Source organism: Amblyraja radiata, chromosome 14, assembly GCF_010909765.2.
Source record: "Amblyraja radiata isolate CabotCenter1 chromosome 14, sAmbRad1.1.pri, whole genome shotgun sequence".
NCBI lineage: Eukaryota > Metazoa > Chordata > Chondrichthyes > Rajiformes > Rajidae > Amblyraja > Amblyraja radiata.
In genome coordinates this window covers 17,765,480-17,783,172 of record NC_045969.1, presented here as the reverse complement: position 1 = coordinate 17,783,172, position 17,693 = coordinate 17,765,480, and the positions used below count along the sequence as shown (strand labels likewise).

Below are 17,693 nucleotides of genomic sequence, written 5' to 3'. Positions count from 1 at the left end.
GTCAGGAACAGATACTTTCCTACAACTATCAGGTCTTGAACTAACCTGCACAAAACTAAACTTGCCCCAACGACAGAACGCTACAGAGCAACACTTGCACTACACAAGACTTTATCTGATTGTGTTTTGCACGAATGCCCTTTTCTCACAATTTTCTTTCCTTTGGAGGATATGTAATTTATGTATAATTAGTTTTTGTGTGTTGTCTGAGTCCGTGTGTCTGTGATGTTGTTGTATTATACCAGTTCCTCACCGGACTTGTGCATATGACAATAAACTAGACTTTACTGTTATAGGCATAGGTCATGAACTGACCTACCAAAAATAAATTAAATTGCATAATTTGGGACAGAATAGTTCAAAAGTATGGAGGTTATGCTTCAGTTACTTGGAGTATCGGTAAGACCACATCTCAAGTATGGCATTAGAGACCATAGATTCTGTAAATAGGATGTTTCCATTAAAAGTAATGTTTTACTGTACTGATAAATGATTGATAATGTTAGGCCAGTGTCACTCAGAATATTCTGCAACATAGACCCAGAGATGTTGCCTTATACTGAGGACAGTTGGCCATTGTGGCCACACCCAAATTACCAGTGTTACTGATGCACAATCACTGCCATGTAACCATGTTAAAGGGGAACGCATTGTTGAAGTTTTCCTGTAATTTATCATTTAAATTTTCATTCTAAACTTTCATCTAGAATGCATTTCCTTGGCATCAGCCTAAGACTTGAGCAGACAGCAACTTCTGATTCATGCTTCATGGTTTTCCTCTAGTCAAAATTGATTTTCTCTTGGCGATTCTAGTTCCACGACTTATTATTACTCACACCCAATCTACCGCTGTAATACTTTTCCGATGTGCTTGTATCCAAAAGATATTCAACACAAACTAAACTGCCCACAAATTGTCTGACCAGCACCCTCCTCTTTTCTTTAAAACAAGCGTGTCTGCAACTGGATCAAGCTATTGTTAACAACTTGGTGTAATTCAACCACAAAGTGAAAAGTCAAGCAAACTCTGCAAATCATTTGGCTGAGGAATTTCCAAATAATCAATCACGTTAAACTGGCAAGCGGGTACACTGCTGCTCAGAGCCTGAAGTTCTCGTTTTTGTTCTGAGAGGGGGCTCCACGATAATTTTTGTAATGGTTTTAAATTTCATGTTAACCATGTTTTAGGATTATACCACAAAGATTATTTTTGAACAGAAACGCTTATTAGATATTGTTACACAAACAGGCTACTTCCTAATGGCGCTCTGGAGCCATTGACAGATCATTCTCTCTTTGAAGAACTGTTTTGTCCCTTGCCTGGTACAATAATCTCTTGATACCTCAATGGTTGGGGTCTTGTGGAAATACCACAAATATTGCCCTATGACTATATGGCATAATGCATCATTACAACAATATCTATTACTTGAATCAAAATCCTTCTCTCTCAACTATTTAAATAGTGAAAACCTAAGGTTAGTTTCAACCCGCTGTTACAGAAGATACTGCAAATATTTATTAAATAACATTGTACTTTAGCCATTAAGTCAGATCGTCCAAGCTTACTCTATATGTGAAGGACATGAATTGTATTCAGTGTCATGTTGCACTACATCCGTGCATCTACAGTGCAATGGCGAAATATGGTTGACGAGATGAAGAGCTGAGATAGAACTCGCCAGCAAGATACAGGAAAATCCCAAGGTAAATTAAGGGAGAAAGTAGGTTCTCCTAATGATCAGCGTGATCATCTACGTGAGGAGCCACAAGATGGGTGAGATTTTAAATGAATATTTCTCATCCGTTTCTATTTGGGGAAGATTATAGAAGCTAAGAGATTTAGGGAAAAAAGTTGTGATGAATTGGACCGCATACACATTACCAAAGAAGAGGTGTTGGGTTTCTTAAAACACATTGAGGATAAATCCCCAGGTTCTGACTAAGTGCGCACTCAGACCTCGTGGAAGTCCAGAATGAGGGATTCCATGGTGCAATATATATTAGAGGTGAAATCCCAACCTGCCCAATTAGACCAGATCTTAGCATATCTGCAAACTTGCATGATTTCCAACCATTTCACCAGTTTCTGACAATCTTTATGAAATACTAAATATGAAGTAGAACAGTGTATGCTCTGTAAAGTGTTCAATTTTCCTGTTAAGCCCTTTTTTCCCATTTCAGTTCACTTTTTGGCTAACCTTCACAAAGTTGCCACCACTGTATTGATGTCCGTGCCGAATTTTAAACTGCTAGTCAGACTGAATTAATGATGGACAAAATGGGGATTTGAATGGTAACACCTTCCCTTTCAGTACAATTTCTTCTCTCTTGAACAGTTCTTCCATTTACAAGTCTGCACAGAAGAACTCTGTAAAAATCGAAGCAAGCAGAATAGAAAATGCAGGTCTATCTTAATCTTAATTAGAAACTGTTCTTGGAGATGGAATTTGCAGTGATGAAGGCCAGATTGCGAATCACAGCTGCTGTTTGCCAAGAAAAAGCTGTTTCCCAATTCCACTGCTTTGATTCACACAGGAAGATTTCATTAAACATAGTCAAAGCAATCCAGAAAAAGATTTTTGTCAATGATCCCTTTGTGAGTGTTGTACTCTTTTTTTTAAATTATCATTTTCTCCCTTTCCACACCAAATTGAAGAATTCAAGGTCATCGGGTCAGAACAAATTGATCGAGGAACAATGATGCAAGAGTTACGTTTCTTGGAGGAATTCATATATTAATAGAATAAAAATATAATGATCAGTAACATTGGAATGGGACTGAACTGACAGTAGTCAATAGTATCTGAACCAGCAAACTGCCCTCTACAGCTAATCTATGGCATATGTTTATGGAAAAAGCAACAGAGAGATAATGTAATTGGAATGAAGAATAGTTATTAAGAACCAGGTCCAATTCTAAAATGGGTAGTCCGTGTAAGAAGCGAAAAAATCTGACACATGAACGGAGATCCTTAAGACTACCTTCAGCAGAGGTGGGACTATCAATCTGCTCTTGGCAGTGGAATTATTATTGAAATGCCATAGAGAGGTACAAACAAGGAACTGAAGATGCTGATTTACACAAAATGACACAAAGTGCTGGAGTAACTCAGCAGGGCAGACGGCATCCCTGGAGAACATGCATCGGTGACGTTTTGGATCGATCTGCCCTAAAACATCACCTATCCATGTTCTCCAGTAATGCTGCCTGACCCGCTGCGTTATTCTACCACGTTATGTTTCGGCGGTATATTTTTGACTTATCAGCTGAATTTTTCACACCTTGGGATACCTGTTGAATATAAGGAAACAAGAGCTGCATCAATGAGGTCTTTATATCGCTGCTTGGGGGCTTGGAGGAACAGGAGTAATTCCTAAACGGTCCACAAGCAACCCCATATACTCTACAAACAATCTGTCCACATTCCCCCCCATACCCACCCCCTCGTGAATCTCTCCAACCATCACTTAGGAAAAATATCCCAACCTTTTCTCGTGTAGTTTGTGCTAATTAGAGGACACATTCCACATCATCATGCCCATGCACCGATTCACAGTGATTTCAATTTCATAGAGCTACTGTTATCGTCATAGAGCTGTCATTATTGCTCGAGCTGTGGAAAACATGACATCTCGGTCAAGCAACTTAAAATTTCCAGATTTCACTGCTCTCAATACAAAATCCAGGCCTATAAACTTATTCTAAGTATCTGATGAGGAATTTATTGTCATTCAACATTTTCCATGTGCTTTTGTCACATGAAATTTTCCTTTGCATCAATTGCTTATCTTTAAACGAACATGGTATGAGGTGCTCATGACTGCATTACAAATAGTTGACAGAGTACATTTCAGTTTTCATTTATGGGGTGAATTGCAAAAAACATTACTTGTCCCTCCACTACAAAGACCCCCAAATAGTAGCCCGGATATAGGGAGTAAGTTGCAGCAGGAGTTAAAACTGGCATGCAACAAAGGTAATGCCACTGTAGTGATGGGGGATTTCAATATGCAGGTAGACTGGGAAAATCAGGTTGGTTCAGGACCCCAAGAAGGAGAGTTTGTAGAGTGCCTCCGAGATGGATTCTTGGAGCAGCTTGTTATGGAGCTGACCAGAGAAAAGGCAATTCTGGATTTAGTGTTGTCCAATGAACCAGATTTGATAAGAGAACTCGAGGTAAAGGAACCGCTTGGAGGCAGTGATCATAATATGATTAGTTTTAACCTGCAATTTGAGAAAGAGAAGGTTAAATCGGAAGTGTCAGTGATGCAGTTGAACAAAGGATACTATGAAGGCATGAGTGAGGAGCTGGCCAAGGTAGACTGGAAAGGGATACTAGCAGGAATGACGGAGGAACAGCAATGGCAGGAATTTCTGGGCATAATCCGGAAGACGCAGGATCATTTCATTCCAAAAAGGAAGAAAGATTCTAAGGGAAGTAGGAGGCAACCGTGGCTGACAAGAGAAGTTATGGATTGAATAAAACCAAAAGAAAAGATGTATAACACAGCAAAGAGTAGCCGGAAGCCAGAGGATTGGAAAACTTTCATAGGACAACAGAAGGAAACAAAATGGGCAATACGGGCTGAAAAGATAAAGTACGAGGGGAAGCTGGCCAGGAATGTAAAGAAGGACAGTAAAACCTTCTTTAGATATGTTAAGGGAAAAAGAGTAGCAAAGTCAAATGTGGGTCCCTTGAAGGCAGACACGGGTGAAATTATTATGGGGAACAAGGAAATGGCAGAAGAGTTGAATAGGTACTTTGGATCTGTCTTCACTAAGGAAGACACAAACAATCTCCCAAAAGTACGGGAGGACAGATGATCTAAAGGGGTCGAGGAACTGAAAGAAATTTTCATTAGGCGAGAAATAGTATTGGGTAGGCTAATGGGACTGAAGGATGATAAATCCCCTGGGCCTGATGGTCTGGATCCCAGGGTCCTCAGGGAGGTGGCTTTAGAAATAGTGCATGCATTGGAGATCATTTTCCAATATTCAATAGATTCAGGATCAGTTCCTGTGGATTGGAGGATAGCTAATGTTATCCCACTTTTCAAGAAAGGAGCGAGAGAGAAAACGGGGAATTACAGACCAGTTAGCCTGACTTCGGTGGTGGGAAAGATGCTGGAGTCAATTATTAAAGAGGTAATAATGGGGCATTTGGATAGCAGTAAAAGGATTAGTCCAAGTCAACATGGATTTATGAAAGGAAAATCATGCTTGACTAATCTTCTGGAATTTTTTGAGGATGTGACAAGTAAAATGGATGAAGGGGAGCCAGTGGATGTAGTGCATCTAGACTTTCAGAAAACCTTTGATAAGGTCCCGCACGGGAGACTGGTAACTAAAATTAGAGCACATGGTATTGGGGGTAGGGTGTTGACCTAGATAGAAAATTGGTTGGCAGACATGAAGCAAAGAGTAGGAGTGAACGGGTCCTTTTCAGAATGGCAGGCAGTGGCGAGTGGAGTGCTGCAAGGGCCGCAACTGTTTACCATATATATTAATGATTTGGAAGAGGGAATTAGGAGCAACACTGGCAAGTTTGCAGATGACACAAAACTGGATGTGCAGAGGAAGTTAGGAGGTTGCAGGGTGACCTGGACAGGTTGAGTGAGTGGGCAGATGCGTGGCAGATGCAGTATAATATAGATAAATGTGAGGTTATCCACTTTGGTGTCAAAAACAAGGGGAAAGATTATTATCTCAATGGGGTTAGGTTAGGTAAGGGGGAGGTACAGCGAGACCTGGGTGTCCTTGTACACCGGTCACTAAAAGTTGGCGTGCAGGTACAGCAGGCACTGAAGAAAGCTAATGGAATGTTGGCCTTCATAACAAGAGGATTTCAGTATAGGAGTAAAGAGGTTCTTCTGCAGTTGTATAGGGCTGTGGTAAGACCACATCTTCAAGATTCAAGAGAGTTTATTGTCATGTGTCCCTGATAGCAAGACAACGGGATAACCTGATAGAGGTATATATAAGAGACATAGTCAAAATCTTTTTCCCTTGGTACGGCTATCAAAAACAAGAGAGCATAAGTTTAAGGTGAGAGAAAGGGGTTTTGAAGATAATTTGTGGGAAAAGCTATTACCCACAGAGAGTGGTTGATATCTGGAACAATGATTATGTTCAAGAGACATTTAGGCAGATACTTAAATAGGCAAAGCATACAGGCGTACAGGCCTAGTGAGAAGAAATTGAATTAATGCAGAAGAGGGAAAAAAGATGGAATTATTGTAGACGAGCAATTATTAGAGCCAAGGGTTTGTACAGCATAGTAACAAGCTCTTTGGCCTGCCACGTCTATGTCAACGAGTTTGTTTCTATACTCTCTGGCTCTAATCATTGCTCAAGTGAAATAGTTAACACTTGATAAATAAATATTTAGCCTTCATACAATCTGTAATCATATCTATTGAAGCATCCACAATTGTAAGTAACATTCAGATTGATCATTTTTCATCAATTATCACGCTGAAACATTAACTGTGTTTCTCTCTCCACAGATACTGCCCAACCCTATGGAGTAGTTACAACATTTTCTAGTTATATTTCAGATTTCCAACATCTACAGTTTGTTGCTATTGGGCTGCAGACAAGCAGATGCTGCTTTAAGTTCTTTGTATTACAAAATTGAGAATGAAATACAGTTAAAGCCAACAAGTCTCCTTGTAAATCTTCTCTGTACCCTTTCCAGCTTGACAACAGCTGTCCTACAACATGGTGCCCAGAACTGAACATAATACTCAAAATGTGGCCTCACTAATGTCTTATACAACTGCAACATGACCTCCCAACTTCTATACTCAATACTCTGACTGATGTCAATACTATGACTGATGAAGGCCAATGTACCAAAAGCTTTTTTGACTAAGATACTTCTTAGTATCCATGAGATCTGGTTTTCCAGCCACCAAATGCATCTCTCTTTGGATGGAAACAACCATTATCCTGCAAAGTCTATCCAGCACAACCCAATTCCAGTTCAATTTGCCCAAATATGAAGCTTTTGAGTAAGATATTACATTTTCCAGATATTTCCTGTGTTCTAGACAGTAAAGAATTTTTCCTATCTGGAATTTCTGCTAATTTTACTTTCTAAGAAATAGAAATTCAAGTAGTACTGGTATGTTTTTTTAAACCTATTCACTTCTATTCATTAGGGGTACAAATTATGAAATGGAGAAGGCCAACCTCAGTCTTGAGCCTTTTTCTAGTTCACGTAAAAATGGCAGTGCAAAGAAAAATAAATCGTTATCAGAAGCTGGCTGCTGCTAATCTCACATTTTGGATCCCTTTTCCAAACAGGGACTGGAGAACTTAGCTTTACTTTTTAAGGTTGTTCCCTAATGAAACATTTTGTTAACCAGTTCCTGTGCTGAAAAGAATATGGCTGCCGGGTGGGTCAGGCCTTGAGCTCAGTTGAGAAAGCAGCAATGTTGGCACCCTGGGTAAATTGTCCACCTGGGCTCTTACACATTTGCTGGTCATTTGATCAAAGCCATGAAAGAAACACCAGCCTAGATCATGAACATAAAATAAATTGGGAGGTAAAGTCTGCTCGCAAGATGTTACCATGTTTTTAAAAGGGAAAAATAGATCTCAAACCATGATGTCATTACTTCACTGTTCCCTTCCACCATTTGATACTTTCTAGCTTTTCAACAGGACATTTCAGCATTGAGCATGTTTATCTTGCTACCCACTCAAACACCAGAAGTGACAAGGAACTGCAGATGCTGGAAAATCGAAGGGAGACAAAAATGCTGGAGAAACTCAGAGGGTGAGGCAGCATCTATGGAACAAAGGAAATAGGCATGATCTTCTGTCTCACCTAGAAGGACTTTCAGGGTCCCTGGATGGAAGCAAGGGAGGAGGTATAGGGAAAGGTGATACGTCTCTTGCGGTTGCAGAGGAAAGTACCTGGGGAGGAGGTGATTTGTGTGGGAAGGGATGGGTGAACTAAGGGATTGTGAAGGAAGTGGGCTGCAGAAGGCTGGAGATGGGAAGATGTGTGGTGGCAGGATCACATTGGAGGTAGATGTCGGAAGATGATGTGTTGGATGCGGAGGCCGGTGGGGTGCAAGATGACCAGGCCACCACCTATAGGTAGGCTCATTGCCTCTTCCGCATCATCAGACCTCTGTGAAAACCACATGAGCAGGCTGGAAATAGATTGGTACTGGAGTTAAAATGTTTTGCATTTTCATATCTCATAATAGCCAAATTCTCAGCCAAAGGTGAAAGTTTGACCACGGTCTCCATTTTCAAATGGAATACATCCTTGACACCTTTAGACTTTAGGCACACAGCGAGGAAACAAACCCTTCAGCCCACACCCGTACTATCCTACACATTAGGGATATTTTACAATTTACAGATGCCAATTAACCTACAAACCTATGTGACGTTTTGGTGCGGGAGAAAACCAGAGCACCCAGAGAAAACCCACGGGGTTACAGGGAGAACGGTATTTTTCTTACCTGGCAAGAGTTGCACCCAACAGGGCTGTTATAACCACAAGTCGTGTGAAGAGTGAAAGCAGTGGATCACACTTAAAGGATTGCCAGCAGTTCAGAACCAACCTACAGAATAAATGGATATCATAGGAAGGATTTACACAATGACAATAGCATTATCATAGCAAACAGTTCAAAATAATAGGTAGAACTTCTATTCCCCAAAAGAAAATATAAATGTATATATGTTTACACTAGAGGGCGCCATAGTTTCAAGAAACATTCAGCACCAAAAGCTGCAATGGGATGTACTCCAGAAGAGAGAAGGTATGGATATCAAAATTCATAGAGTCTAATGTAATCAAACTCCGGCATCAAGCCAATTTGTAAAATAAGATTTGCGATAATTTTAATGAAGGAGGTTAAATCGATGAGATTTCTTCATCAATTTATATGTTAGAAACTGTAATAAGTTGACTGTCCACTGATTTGATTTAAACTTTCATTATAACCCTTTCTGGTATGACAAAGACTGTTGAATTTCCACATATTAATTTATTTTTGTTAGTTTTTCTTCTGCGCAAAACATTTTAGATTGGTACCAGTTCAACAACACTGCAGTGTCTAAAGATGTTGTCCTAAACTATTTTGGTTAAAATTTGAAGTATAGATGAAGTATGGTATGTACTGCTATAAATACTGCAAACAATTTTTATATACATCAATCTGTGGGAGCAATTCTCGAATACATGGATCTTTGCAAGCCTTTGTAATACATGGAAGCCTTGCATTTGGGATCCTTGATTTTGTAAACAGAGTTAGAGCACAAGAACAAAGTTAAAATTAACTTTCATAACAGACTTGTTAAACTGCAATGGGGTCTTCTGCCCAATAATAGGTGCCACACTTTAAATGTGAAGATTTAAAGAAAGTGCAGAAGGGGTTTAGTTTAGTTTAGAGATACTGTGCGGAAACAGGCCTTTCGGCCCACCGAGTCAGTGTCGACCAGCGATCGCCTGTACACTAACACTATCCTGTACACCAGGGACAACTTGCAATTTTTACCGAAGCCAATTAACCTACAAACCTGTATGTCCTTGGGATGTGGGAGGAAACCGGAGCACCCGAGGAAAACTCACGCGTTCACAGGGAGAACGTAAATACCGTACAGACAGCGCCTGCAGTCAAAATCAAACTTGCGTCTCTAGTGCTGTTAGGCAGCAACTCTGCCGCTGCACCACCATGCCGCACCATTTACTAAAATGATTTCAAGGATGAGGGACTTTAGTTATGTGGATAGATTGGAGAAGATGGGGATATTCTCCTTGGGGCAGAGGAGGTTGCAAGAGGATTTGACTATTGAGAATCATAAAAGGTAAAGACTGACAAGACAAAGAGCAACATTTCCCACTAGCATGTTCAAGAGATGGTGCATTTGGGAAAGAGTGTGCTGGATATGAAGAAACATTTTTTGTGCAGTCAGGAGCTAGGTTTGAACTGCACTGCCAGAGAGAGCAGTAGAGGCAGATTCAAATATACCATTCGTAATAGAGCTGGCTATATATATGAAAACTATTAATTTGCAGAACTATTGAGGGATCAGGGAGTGGGCCTAATTGATCTGCTCTTGTACAGAGCCAGTGGATCAAATAACCTGCTTCTCTGTTGTAACAATTCGGTGATTCATTTGTCTTTCCAGTTATTCATGCATGCATAAAAATCAACTGTGATTTACGGTACAAAACATTAAGAATCAGCTAAAAAAATTCACCAGCTGTCATGTTAAACAATATTATTCTCCTAAAAGTAACACCTTCAAGAATCAGTGCAATCATCATTACCTTAACGCACGAAAGTACATCCAGAATAAATATTTCCAGCATAAATTCCATACTAAAGAGGCAAGCCAGCACTGTCTGCTTCTGAACAAGCATAATATGCAGCTTCCTCTGTGGACAGATCGGTATGTAAGATCTGTTGGTTTTATACCTTTTTGCTGTGGTTTTAGTCCTTGTATTTTAAAACTCTTTTTTTGATCCAAGGTATTTAAAGGCCAAACTAAACAAACAGCCATGTGGTAACAGGGAGACACGGACGGCAGCTTTGTTTTTATAGGCCTGTCCCCTGCATGGTTTATGTGTGTTTGTTCGAGTACAGAGGCTGAGATTTTGAACTCAAAACAGCTCAGTGGAAGGAATCTAGACCACCTACCCAACCACAACTCTTGTCTAATGCTGTAGGAAGGAACGGCAGATGCTGGTTTAAACCGAAGATAGACACAAAAAAGCTGGAGTAACTCAGCGGATCAGGCAGCATCTCTGGAGTAAAGGAATGGGTGACGTTCAATGGGTTGAGATCCTTCTTCAGATTGAAGAAAGGTCTCGACCCATTCCTTCTCTCCAGAGATGCTGCCTGACCTGCTGAGTTACTCCATCTTTTTGTGTCTATCTTGTCTAATGCTACTTTACTAGGACTAAGCATTGCCAAACTTTCAAAATTAACCAGCTGAATGTCTTAAGATTGTGACGTTGTTTTATTTAAGTTGATCACTATCAGAAATGAATTACTAAACAAGTATTTGTGATGGGTGTCAGTTTAGGTTATAAGACAGGCTACTGGTCATGAAAATCAATGTTTGGGGAAGATTACAAATGAGAATTGTTACATGAAACTGAGCTTCCCATGCACAAATGTTTTTTTTACACTTCGACATTGTCCTACAAGTCTGTGGACTGTTTGGAAGCATCTTTACTTTTTTCTTTGCCTTTATGGATATATCAAATCCATAGGGTCTATAGGGTTTTAGATTTTTAGATTTTAGATTTTTAGTTTAGAGATACAACGCGGAAACAGGCCTTTCGACCCACTTCACCGACCAGCGATCCCCGCACATTAACACTATCCTACACGCACTAGGGACAATTTATACCTCCATCAAGCCAGTTAACCTACAAACCTGTACGCCTTTGGAGTGTGAAAGAACTGAAGATCTCAGAGAAAACCCACGCGGTCACGGGGAGAACGTACAAATTCCGTACAGACAGCACCCGTAGTCGGGATCGAACCCGGGTCTCCAGCGCTCCCTATCCTGCCTATAAGATCCAGTGTTGAAGAGTCCATTGGAAGCCCATAGAGTCTACAGAAGATACCAACCTCCACTTCCCAAGATGCCACGAAATTGCTTTGAATTACATTATTCTTGTTCATGGAGTGCGTAAACTGCATAGTATATTGAAGAAGCTCATCAGCCTAGGCTGATTTAAAGAGCGATTACCCTCTTCATAATGTCGATAAGACACATTAGCCTGTCCATCGATGTCTGGAAGATTCATTCTTTATTCTGTCCACTGCGTTTCTGGTCCCCCCCAGACTTTACCTTGATCTACTGACCTCATGACATGTTACCAGTTAATCAAGATGGTGAGTCATAGATGTAATACTACAGAGAGACTTTTTCTATTCATTCGCTTCTTAGGATCTGGAATCAGTGGCTCAGCCTGAACCAGAAAGACACAAAAATGGAGGTATGTTAAGCCAGAACTAATTGCCCAACCCTAAATTGTCTTTGAACCGAGTAGCCTGTTAGGCTAATGAAGAGTTAAACTCATTGTTGGAGGTAGACTTGCGTTACAGAGCTGACTGGTTGGCAAAGGATGGCAAATTTCCAGCGGGGATCAGTAAAACATGAGGTTTTCTAGGAAATCCAGAGGTTTTATAGTCATCGTTACCAATTACTAGTTTTTTTAAATTTGAATGTAAATTCCACAACCGCGAGGTATAATTTGAACTCGGTGCTACTCTCCAGTTACTTAACCACTGTACCACCAGCAACCACAGACCAGTGCATATCGTCTTACAGCAAGAATCACAACCCATTCTGCCTGCTAACCAACCAGTCTCTCTGCCAATGAAAGGAACAGCAGCCCTCAGTATTTTCAGACTGGGCTCCTTCCAGGCTGCATCAAGTGACTCCTGTTTAGTCAACCTACAATCCAGACCCGCATCAAACAAGTCACTGATACTCTCCTTGATTATCAGAATGAATAGGAACTGTACGCATGATGTACCAAAAACATGTGTGTTAGCTGAACCTGTAGCCTAAAACCATCACATGACATACAGTGTAAGAAAGAACTGCAGATGCCAGTTTAAATCAAAGGTAGACACAAAATGCTGGAGTAACTCAGCGGGTGAGGCAGCACCTCTGGAAAGAAGGAATGGCCGACGTTTCGGGTTGAGACCTTCTTCAGACTGATCCTTCAAAGATGTACAGAATTGTAGTTTAATCGGCTTTATTTAAATTGTCCTTGGTGTAGGATAGTGTTAGTATACGGGGTGATCACTGATCGGCACGGACTCAATGGCCGAAGGGCCTGTTTCGGCGCTATATCTCTAAAGTCTAAAGTAAAGTGCAAACTTTTAAATGCGACGTGGCATATACGTAAAGTAGCAAGCCGAGGAATAGGTTAGCTGCAATTGCTACATTGGAGCCATTCAAAATCAATAATTCATGTCAATATTCAATGTAATCAAACAGTCTAAATAGTCACAAATAACACTGCAAAAGAATGCAACAAATATTCCAAGTGCAGCCTCACCAACGTCTTGTACAACTGTACCATAATGTCCCAATTTCTGTACTTTATTTTCTGACTGATGAAGGCCAACATACCAAAGCCATTTAATGATCTGCCATTTATTGAGATTATGACGGTTCTATGAACCAACTAAATATTTTGGTCTATTCTCCACAATTCTTTTGTAACTTATGCAAGGAAAAATCTATCAATCACCACTTTAAGATTAACAATAGACTAAGCATCAGTAGCTGTTTGCAAAGGGGTGTTCCCAACTTAAATAGCTTGTCAAGTGTTAAAGTTATTCATAACTACCTTTGCAAAAGGACTGGTTCTGATTTTTTGACAATCCTTCTGATCCTACATTGCCCCAATCAGCAAACAGGTTTATATGTGTGTACACTACGGGTTGCTCCCGACATCTAGTAAACTTTGACCAAATCACTTTGAAATTCCATGAATCGAAACCTTAGATTATGTAATATTTTCTCGTAATATTAAACTTTGACTTCACTGATGAGAAATTGAACCCATGTGAAGCAGTTTTACTTTAAACATGATGATGTGGAGTGTATAAATCATGTTTTGAAATCTTGCACACATTTCCTGTTGAAGTCATACCCATCAGGAAATTGGACCAGGCACGTCATTTTGCAATTTACCCCAGTGCAAGTTTATTTTCCCTGTTACATTTTATGAATATGATTACATCATCAATGTGCATGGATCATTTTAATCAATTATGACAGAAACTGGATCTACAATGTCACGAGTTATGACTAAGGTTAGAGGTATCTATAAATTAGTGAGTTTATTCAAATTCTCGGCAGTGAACTCAAAGTTTTAGATTGCGAGAAATTGATCTGTGGACCCAGTGACCACCATCTACTCCAGCCTTTTCTGCCTGACCCGCTGAGTTACTCCAGCATTTATTGTCTATCTTCATGAGTTATGACTGTTGGAAATAACTCATCAATGGATGCATCATGCCAAACTACACACAAATTAAAATATGCACCGTCAAGGATAGCATTTTAAATATATACAAGTATGCACTGTCATTTTCATTAAGCAATTAAAAAAAATCATTGCCTGTAGCCATTTGTAAGGATAGAGGGATCCGTGAATTAGTGAGTTTATTCAATTGATCTCTTGATCTGTGGACCCAGCGACCACAATAATTGCTAAATCCTTGAGGCTTTCCTTAACCACAGGGGACCATTGCACCCGATCCATATGGTTGGAAAAGCACTCTGCTGGAAGATGCGCATTTTTATCCCTTCTCCCTCCCACCTGGTCTCTCCACAAAGTCTGCAATACACCCTTTAACATTCTCCATCACATCCATGGATATCATGGAGACATCTCTTTAAAAGTGCTGACCACTTTCACTTGGTGAATGAGTGAATGATGCAACAGCTACATGTTTTGGAGCAGTTGCTGACTGAAATATACGTCAGCTTTTACTTCTCTTAAAGACCTGGGAGGGTGGTGGGGGGTGCGAATCATGGTAAATTCTTAAAATCTCCAAATGGTGCTGGGTTTTTTTAAATTGTGCCATCAGTGTTATTTGCAAACCATGTAGTAAACCAACAATATTAAAGTCCAATTTCTAGATACAGACATCATCTTAGTACGTCCACACTACACCTCCGCTAAAGGCCAATAAAACCAATCAAATGTATGTGGTGTCCTGATACCTCTCAGTACTTCAGGTGTAGTTGAGCCAAGGGTTTGCATACCTGGTGTAGGCAAAGTCATTCTCCTTTGTACTCTGGTAAAGGAGCCTTTCTTAGTTATTTTCGATACCCGTCAGTGATAATAAGTAATGAACACGATTGACTCTTTAACTGACAGGCTCATGATCACAACCGTTGATGGACCCTGCATTAATGAAGTACACCTCGCTTTGGATGCAAATACATTTCTGAGTCAAGTGTTTCAAAGAACTAAAACTAAAAGGAATTTGGTCTGATCTTCACAAAAGTGAAAACCTTTTCTGTGCCATTCAAAGGATAACCTCAAATTTACTTTTGGTTTATATTTTGGTGCAGATTTCACATTTGAGTGCTTGCATTTGTGGAATGTTGTTTGGCTTTTGACTGAACCATAGAAACATAGAAAAATAGGTGCAGGAGTAGGTGATTCGGCCCTTCGAGCCAGCTGATCATCCAAAATTAGTACCCCGTTCCAGCTTTTCCCCCATATCCCTTGATTCCCTTAGCCCCAAGAGCTAAATCTAACTCTCTCTTGACTAATCGCACCTACCAGCGCCCACATCCCTCTAAGCCATTCATATCCATGTAGAAGGAAAGGAGGTGTTACAAGCCGAACCCAACAATGAATCACGGAAAAACATAGCAGAGTCATATAGTGATACTGTGTGGAAACAGGCCCTTCGGCCAACTTGTTCACACCGGCCAACAGTGTCCCAGCTGCACTAGTCCCACTTGTCTGCGCTTGGTCCATACCCCTCCAACCCTGTCCTATCCATGTACCTGTCTGTTTCTAAAACGATGGGATAGTCCCAGCCTCAACTACGTCCTCTGGCAGCTTGTTCCATGCACCCACCACCCTTTGTGTGAAAAAGTTACCCCTCGGATTCCTATTAAATCTTTTCCCCTTCACCTTGAATCTATGTCCTCTGGTTCTCGATTCCCCTACTCTGGGCAAGAGACTCTGTGCATCAACCCGATCTATTCCTCTCATGATTTTGTACACTTCTATACGATCACCCCTCACCCTCCTGCGCTCTATGGAATAGAAACCCAGCCTACTCAACCTCTCCCTATAGCTCCCTATAGCTCACACCCTCTAGAGAAGGAGTTCAGTTGAGCATTCATATCTGTGTCAGCACTTTGAAAGCGTAAATCAATTCGTCCCACATTTTACACCCAGCCTGGTAAGTTTTTCCTTATATTTATGAATTTCCTTTTGAAGTTATTATATTGTCCAAATCACTGTGAGAAAAGAAATGGAGGCAAGAATATCTTGTCCAATCTCCTGTGCAAGCAGACACTCTTAATATCGTCTTTTAAGAAGGAACTGCAGATGCTGGAAAATCAAAGGTACACAAAAATGCTGGAGATACTCAGCGGGTGCAGCAGCATCTATGGAGCGAAGGAAATAGGCAATGTTTCGGCCCGAAACGTTGCCTATTTCCTTCGCTCCATAGATGCTGCTGCACCCGCTGAGTTTCTCCAGCATTTTTGTGTACCTTAATATCGTCTTCTTTGACTGATCTTGTGGTCACTCCACCTAACTATAACTTTGCTTTAATACCATTTAATCCCCGTGATTCAACTTGGAATTGGAATAAACAGCTCATGAAGGAGTGCCATAGTTACGGTGTTTGCTTTTTGCAACTGTAAGGCTTGGCTTTAAATCTGGTTAATTTTGCAGGTAATTAATGTTGTTTATTCCATTTTAGGAGGTCAGTTGCATATCATAAAAGGACATGATGGATAATTTGCAAAATCCTAGCTTGGCCAATTGCAAAATTCACATTGCTAGGTGTTCTTCCAAGGTATAATCCAATTCTAAATTGGATTTAGAATTTTCCTACCTGAAACTAATCTGTTCAGAATCTAAAATAATTTAAAAAGTGAAAGTACTTTTTGGAGACTTCAAAAAACACTAAATCATTTGATAATGACAAGAATTCAGAAAGGAAAAAAAAATGTATGCAAGAACATAACAGTAAAAAAATTGCACATCATTCTATTTTCATTGTCTGAAGAAGGGTCTCGACCTGTAACGTCACCCATTCCTTCTCTCCAGAGATGCTGCCTGTCCTGCTGAGTTACTCCAGCTTTTTGTGTCTATATTCTATTTTCATTGGTGTAACAAGACAATGGTGACTGGTATGGTGATCAAGATGAAGGTGGTTATGAAAATGAAGTGACCTACTTTGGATAAAATGCTATATAATGACAGAATTTGTACTCCCTAATAACGTATCAGATTGCAGTGGAATACTAAGGATTGCTATTGAAGCATTTGAAGTGTAAGCCAATCTTTCCAGTTACTGAAGGATGAAGAATCAAAACAGAATCCAACTAGTACAAATCCAAAAGAGAAGTGGGAAAATTAGTGAAAGAAAACCCTACGGCAACAATCTTTATTGCAGAGGCAACTCAGAATGGAGGTGGGGTTGGGTTAGTGGTAAATTCCGATACTGAACCCATTGTTGATAGAAAAGTTACCAATGATAACTGCAAGGCAAAGTAGCAAAACTAGACCTTGATGATGATGGGGTGAAATGTACCAAGTTTATTAGGAAGAATGGGGTCAAGGAAAGAGCGTTCACGTCGCGGCCCTGTTTCAACCAATCTTTCCACCACCACGCACAAGACGCACAAGAAGCGCAAGACAGACACCATTGTGCAGATGCCGAGAAGTGTGTTCAGCTCTTGCTGAACAACTTCTAATCTTGTGTGTGGACTCGATAAGAAGAAGATTAGGAAGAATAACAATAATAATAAGCAGTTACAAAAGGTGAAACCAAAGGAGCAATAACATGCTTGCACCCTTAGATAGGTGGATGATGCAAGCTGAGAGGTAGGACTGAGGATCAGAAGGAAACTCACAGAAAAGATTTGTAAACATATGGTTTTAAAATGCTTAGAGTCATAAAGTCATACAGTGTGGAAA

At 40.3% G+C, this 17,693-nt stretch overlaps 1 protein-coding gene across 5 annotated transcripts in view; it reads right to left on the bottom strand.

Moving 5' to 3' along the window:
- The window catches only part of col8a1 (collagen type VIII alpha 1 chain), a 98,127-nt gene that overhangs the window by 11,939 nt on the left and 68,495 nt on the right, over window positions 1–17,693 (bottom strand). For 2 of the 5 annotated variants that reach the window (XM_033032647.1, XM_033032648.1), the window contains one exon: window positions 8,488–8,589. The exons of 2 other annotated variants lie outside the window; for them this stretch is intronic. The gene's annotated coding sequence lies outside the window, so the exon portion shown is untranslated. Of the gene's footprint in view, window positions 1–8,487; window positions 8,590–10,304; window positions 10,405–17,693 lie in introns of those variants that run through there. One more of the 5 variants, XM_033032649.1, reaches the window with a different exon arrangement.